The sequence below is a fragment of the Micromys minutus genome (genome assembly GCF_963924665.1).
Source record: "Micromys minutus genome assembly, chromosome: 20".
Classification (NCBI taxonomy): Eukaryota; Metazoa; Chordata; class Mammalia; order Rodentia; family Muridae; genus Micromys; species Micromys minutus.
This window is the reverse complement of record NC_137955.1, coordinates 45,894,492-45,901,229: the sequence shown is the minus strand read 5'-3', so window position 1 is coordinate 45,901,229 and position 6,738 is coordinate 45,894,492. Positions and strand designations below refer to the sequence as shown.

Below are 6,738 nucleotides of genomic sequence, written 5' to 3'. Positions count from 1 at the left end.
CATATATGCTTACCATGTGTTTTGATCAACCCCCTCTGAATTTTCCTCCCAACTTCATGTGCTTTGTTAAAATTAATTGTTCATACTGAATATTTGGCAAGTGTTTAATATACTAACAGTGAACTTAGCATTGAAAGGGTCTTGCTTAAAAAGAATACCAGTGTCTCATTTTTATGATTAGAAAAATACTTTGGTTAAATGATAAACTTGTAGTAAAGCCAATAGTGAAGCCCTGCAGCTTTCCTTTAGCCCTGTGTGTGCTCAAACACCCAGGAAAATGGTAGATGACAATGAACCATTTGTCATTTTATCCGTGTAGAGAGAACACCCAAAAAAAGAGCCATAACCCTGTGTTCTGGACCTGGCTCCACTACCAGTCACCCTGTAACACTGGGGACATTCCCAGAACAGATGGTATGTTAAATGCATTATGAAATTAAGACAAGTATACTAAGACTTTATCCCACCATAAGTCAAGAAGAGCCATATTCTCTCTGGCCCTCGGTTTGTTCATTGTGAGAGTGAGAAGACAGATTCTACTTGATACCCAAAGTCCCTTCTAGAGCTAAAACCTCATAGGTCATGATGGTTGATGTTGACTACCACCAACATCAGGTCATAGTTGATTTTAACTACCAGCCTGACAGGATTTCGAATCAAAGCATGCTTGTGAGAGGATATAAACATTAGGTTGGGTGAGGTGGGAAGGCTCACTGTACAAGAATTCAGCGTTCTTCGACTTGCATCCTATACCACACAGAAAGGAGGGAATCGGCTAGCCACCAACAGGATCATTCCTTGTTCCTGCCACCATGTCTTCCCTATGGTGCTGGACTATATACCCTTGAACTCTAGACCAGTATAACCCCTTTGTCCCTTAAGTATTGGGGGACAGGAATTTTTAATCACAGAAACAGGAAAGGTAACAGAGATTTGAGAACTACTTATAGCACTGTTATTTTTTTTACCAAAATATTTTTCTATAGGTTTTTATTTGATGAGCAACAAGCATTAGCTGTAGTTTTAATAATGTCATCTCTACAGCCCTGGAATTCAATGTCATCTCTACCGCCCTGGAATTTAACAGCACAAAAGAGAAGTACGGGATTTGGAGAAGGGCAGTTTTTTCGTAGACTCAGAAGTCAGCAGTGACAGGATCATATAGAAATCTTCACAGGACAGAAAGTTCCAGATTCACAGACGTCAGTGAAAATCTGCACAGTCAGTGTTTATAAAGTAAAGAGATGACCTCGAGATGGAAACAAATAGCAATAGTGAAAGAAAGAACCCTCATGACCTGTGCCCACTCTGATTAACTTGCTCCAGCTTTGGGGCTTCTTCCTCTGCCTGATTTTCGTCAAGGAAAAAAGGCAACTGAAGAGCAACTTTAGCTCTATGCAGAAGCAAAAAACTACACTGAGGATTAACAGATTGATCAGCTGCTTATTTCCACCGTTACCATGGAGATACACCATCAAGGTTTGCTATGGGAAGCAGAAGGACCTATAGGTGTAAAACCTTTAACTTAAATTTCATAGGCTGAAGAGGTAACAAAATAAAGGCCGTCTGTTACTTCATCTATCGGATGATCTCCGATGATCTCCTAGCATCCTACTACTGTCAGGTGCCCAGTGAGCCAGGAAGATTCTAGGACATTGTGTCGAGATCCCTGATTCCAGCATAAAGCAAGCTGCAGCTGGAGTCCCATCTCTGCCGCTTTTAACTCCATGACCTTAGGCAAGTCCTCTGGCTCTTACCAAATCATTCAGAAGGCTCTCATGAAGGTCAGGTGGGATAATGTGCTGCTCTTAGCACATATTCCTCAGTCCTCTGGAGAAACAGAACTAGCAGGCTGTGCAACTAGAAAAAGAATTGCTTCAGACTTCATAACTGTGGGGGATAGCTAGTCCAAATGTTGCAGAGTTGACTGGCAAGCACAAGACAAAACAAAACATTCAATGCTATAACTTAAAGAGGGGAAGGCAGACTGGAGGTTGACCTGTTCCCTGAGGTACGTCAGCCCAGTTCCCTGGGGGAAATCACAGATATCCTTATTTCTAGTCACTCCATCTAGCCTATTCCATGCCCCACGAGATTAATCTTCACTTATAAGTCAAATTTTCCCAATGTTTTTCCTACATTATTTAGTTAGAAGCAGCGTGCTCGCCCTTGGTCACATCCTGTGGGCTCCAGGAGCTCCAGTGCCAAAATACCTGCAGCAAATCCCCTAGGTGTTCTTCTGTCCTGAAGATCCTGATGGATTTTTGAATGAGTGAGAAACACTGCCATCACACTGAAACTTGAGACTATCCAATCTCCATCAGTGACAGAGATCCTGAGAGAAACAAACAGGATTCATCCAAAATGGCATATGACAGAAAGGAGGTATTGCCTCAGATTTCTCCCCCAGTCTTGGCACTGTCAGTCTTAGTGACAAGCAATCGTGGCCCTTTGAGTTTATTTTTTAAAAGAAAAAGCAAACAGATGAAAGACCCAATGGGCATTGATGTCTTTAAAAGACCGAAAACATGAAAGCGAAGAAAGCCCAAAGTATCCTAGTCTGGAAATTTCAGGGGGAGGGGAGTCATTTCAAGCTATTTCGATCTCTTCTCACTAAATTTCCAATTATATAACTCATGACACAAGGTGGGAAGGGAATTGTAATCAATTTCTTGAGTAAATTCATGTAAAATAAATTTATACCCAAAGGATTTGAATAACAAGGCCATTTCATTCAACCAGGAAATCAGATTCTGACAGCTGAGGCTTCGTGAAAAATGGAATCTATTTTCTAAAGGATTTATGGAAGTACTCACTGCCATCAACCGCCAGGGCAAAGCCGAATGCAAACTGCTATTCTCTTGTGGGTTGTGTTCATAATTTAAAAACATCGGAGACAAATGGGTTACATGGTGTTTTTTTCACACAGTGTCCACCAAGGAAGCCACTTCTCTAAGCCACCTTAAGTGGAAGGCTGTGCTTTATACACAAGTGACGCAATGTACTACTCATACTATAGCCTTCACTTTGCCAAGTAGGTTGGTAAAACTCTCCAACCCTGATCCCAGCCTGGGTTCATGAATATATTTAGTAAAATGCAAGAGAGATGGTGCACTAGCATGAAGCCAGGCTAAGTGCCTTCATATACTTCCACGGATTCTCTTGTGCTTTTGCTGTGCCTACAGCAAGGATCTCTCAGGGATAGCTGACTGGCTCTGTGCAGTAAGATGTGTATGAAGCAGAGCCAAATCTCTGTGCTCAGTCTGTCCAGCTGCGAGTGTTAACTTTTACTGTCGGCTCAATTATATTTTTTAAATTGTCCATTCTCAAGATGCAACCGCTTGTGCAACAGTGGCACAGCTGTTAACGGGGACAATCCATAAGATCGAGACATCCATGAAACCGTCAAGAAATGTAATGTTGGAAAATCACACACACTTGACTTGGACTCTGGTGACTCTGTGTCCCCCTGGTAGAGATACAGGGTAGAGGTACAGAGGTTCTGTAAAGTAATACAGGAAGACCATGAGGAATGGGAAAGACAGTGAATCAATGGCTATGTCGGGTTTGGAAGATCTTGCCTGCCGGGATGAAGATTACCTCATCTGTCCATCTCCACCCCATCCTTATCAATCAACACTTGTTATTGAACCTTCTCCTTCTACTGCACCATAAGACCCACAAGGTCTTATACCCAGTTGCCTCCACCCTGTACCCCTTGCTCCTAAACAGAGCTGGTACTAATAGATACTCAGCACAGGCTTGGTGAGCACATTTGTTAAAAACCCATCCCGTGAGTCTTTGCAAAGATGGTAGAAGAGATTGTCTTTGTGGTTTCCTGCAGTGGCAGTCAGCCGAACTTCAGGAGAACCTTGTTCTCTGTGGATTTCAAATGACTCCATCTTCCATATCCTCACAGGCTTGGCAACACATACACTTAAATATAAACTCTTACACTATTTTGAGAGATATATCTTCTGCATCTGGAAAGACTTTGTTAAGGTCTATAACACAGTCACAAAAAAAAGTGTGTTCACATTCTGCATGGTCACAAAACTCTGGTGTCTGGAATCCTCATCAACCCTAACTACCATCTTTAGCTCTACTTGTGTTTCTTTGGTGGCATAATTAAGCTATGGAACTATCTTGATAGCATTTTGATAAAGACTTTCATTGTTGGACCTAAACTCCATGCCCTCTTTATTCCTCCCCAAGCTAAAAATTTCATCCTCCTTACAATAGGTAAAGAGGAACCAGATATATTTCAGCTGGTTTCAGTGAAACTGCTGCCCAAGTCACCAGGCCAGGACATTGACGCTAAGGAGCTCACCTTTGTTTTGGATTACATAAACCAGTCCCCCAAGCACAGTGCCTTCAGAAATGAGAGAGAATATATGCTGCTGAAGTCCAGGACCTTTGCCTATCTGTTTATGTTTGCAAAAAGGAAAAAAAATGCAATTCTACCTTACTATCAGAAAAAAAAAAAAAAAAAAAAAAAAACCAAGAAGAATGCAAAGAACAAGTCACATGGGTAGCCTGCCACCCAAAGGAAGATTACATCATATCTGGTCACATGGACAGCAAAATCTACCATTGGAGAAATTTTCATGTTGATAAGAAATACACGTACACATGTTTGTATTGGTTATAGATTTGGCTTTGACAGTAACGGGCATCCATCTTCTGAGTGGTGAGCGTGAGTGTGTCTTGTAGAGTGTCAAGATGGGTCAGAGCAGAATAAGGGGTTTCACTCTCAGGATCTGCCTTTGAGCATTCTCCATCTCACCACTGGGAGATTTGTTCTGTAATTCTCACTCTGATAACAAGATAACAGTTATTCACTGAACCCTTGATGCATCTGCAGTAATTTAAGGCCCAGTGAAAAATAGGAGTCTGTCTACTGGGTTGATGGTTGACCCAAGAACCAAAGCTTTAGTTTTCCACTCCATTTAACAGGAATACTTGGTTGGCAACAGTTGAACAAAAGCAAAAAAAGGAAAATGAGCTCAATCTGCAAATAAAACTGTGGAGCTATAGCAAGAAAGCCCAAGGGTTTGTTCTTAACACAAAGATCGCCGGGCCACATGATGACCACATCCCAGCTGTTTCAATAATGCAGAGAACTACGGAAAACCCATCCTGCTCACAGCTATCAGAGATGGCAACTTCAAAATGTGGGTATTAACAGATGACTCTGATAGATACAAAAAAGCCATCGGCAGGACTTGTAACTTTGTGAGTAGTTCCCACAAGTACCAAGCAATCATTGCAGTTTCTCTGGAGATGGCTCTTTACTTGAGGAAATAGTTACAATCAGAAACATGGAAACTAAAATGTACATTTTGCCAAGGAGCTGTGAAAATAAGGAATCTTTGCTTTGGGAGACTGACAGGCTCAAAGTATCTTCTCAGCACTGCTGAGAATGGCATTCTCTGCTGTTGGAATCTGCTTGTTGTTTGATGCAGTGGAGTGCAAAATTAAATGTTAAGAGTTATGGAATCCAGCCCTTACTGAAACCAGTGTATAATGGCCATTGTATAATCAAAAGAATGCCTCCAAAGAGGAAGTCCAGTGGGGAGTGTTTGTTCCACGAGACGTCCCGGAATCAATCACCTCAGAAGCTCCACAGTGGCTGAACAGATCCCAGTTTTACTTCCTAACTAAATCACCAACAAGCAGACAGCTGCTAGCAGAAACAAGGCTGCCAACGACCCCATTTTCTTCTATATTGGGAAAACACAGGCGGCAGCGGGACACCAAGTTAAATGAAACTTCAGAGAATGAGCTGGTACAACTCCCCTTAAGGGAGAACATACCTGCAATCAAGGAGCTTCTCCGCAGCCCAGCCCACGTGCTACCATCAGCTTCTTTCCTGTGCTCTCGGCAAACTCACTGCTGCTCTCTAAAGAGACTCAAAGTGCTGAAGAAATTCACAATGATGTAGATGTAGGGGTGGGGGAAGAAAGTAACGATTCAGATGAAGAAAATGATCTTACTGAAAAAGGAAACAAATAGCACAGACTTGGGAGAAGATGCTGTGCATCGGCTGCCAAAATCTGAGGAGAAAGAGCTGAGAAAGTCAGAGTCGTTGGTAATAGTTGGCTACCTGCTCTGTAGGCCATGGGTGTTGCTGAATGTTTACAGTCTGTTACTATTCCAAAGTTTTTAATATTATTTTATTATCAAGACAAAACACACACATACACACATCCAAAAGACATGGAGTTGAAAGGGGAATGTATTAGGAGAGATAAAGAGAGTTGGTGGAAAGGAATGGGGGTGGATGGGTTCATATTTCAAGAATAAATAAAACGTATGCTCTAAATAAAGTAGATTGCTCCTCGAGGGTAACCAAGTGTAGATTTTCCCATGTACAATAGTATTTTCTGGGTGCTTCTTTAGGATCCATTCTGTCACATGATAAGCATCTGTGTCACTTAATTTAATCTACACCTTCTACTTAGTCACTTTCACAAGGACAATGAGTATATCACAGTGTGTATACTCTTTTGTATATCCTGTCTCCTGGTTGTACTTAACCAAAATAGAAGCACATCTGGAGAAGGCTTCCATTACAGGTAGATAGGAACCTGGTGACACAAAGTTCCCTAACTAGCCTTAAACACTAGCTTGAAGCAGTTGAATACCTGCAGGGAGCGTGGCTCATGCTGGGCTGGTACACAGCTTTCAGGATGCCCGGCCCTGTTAGCTTCAGTTATGGATAAATTCAGCAAAATT

The 6,738-nt window shown here is 41.9% G+C and overlaps 1 pseudogene across 1 annotated transcript; it reads left to right on the top strand.

The window, feature by feature from the left end:
- The first annotated feature begins 3,809 nt into the window (after window positions 1-3,809).
- On the top strand, window positions 3,810-6,117 carry LOC308433796 (WD repeat-containing protein 75-like; annotated as a pseudogene). Its single transcript has 2 exons — window positions 3,810-3,890; window positions 3,967-6,117. The product of its transcript is annotated as a WD repeat-containing protein 75-like (transcript).
- The last annotated feature ends 621 nt before the right edge of the window (window positions 6,118-6,738 follow it).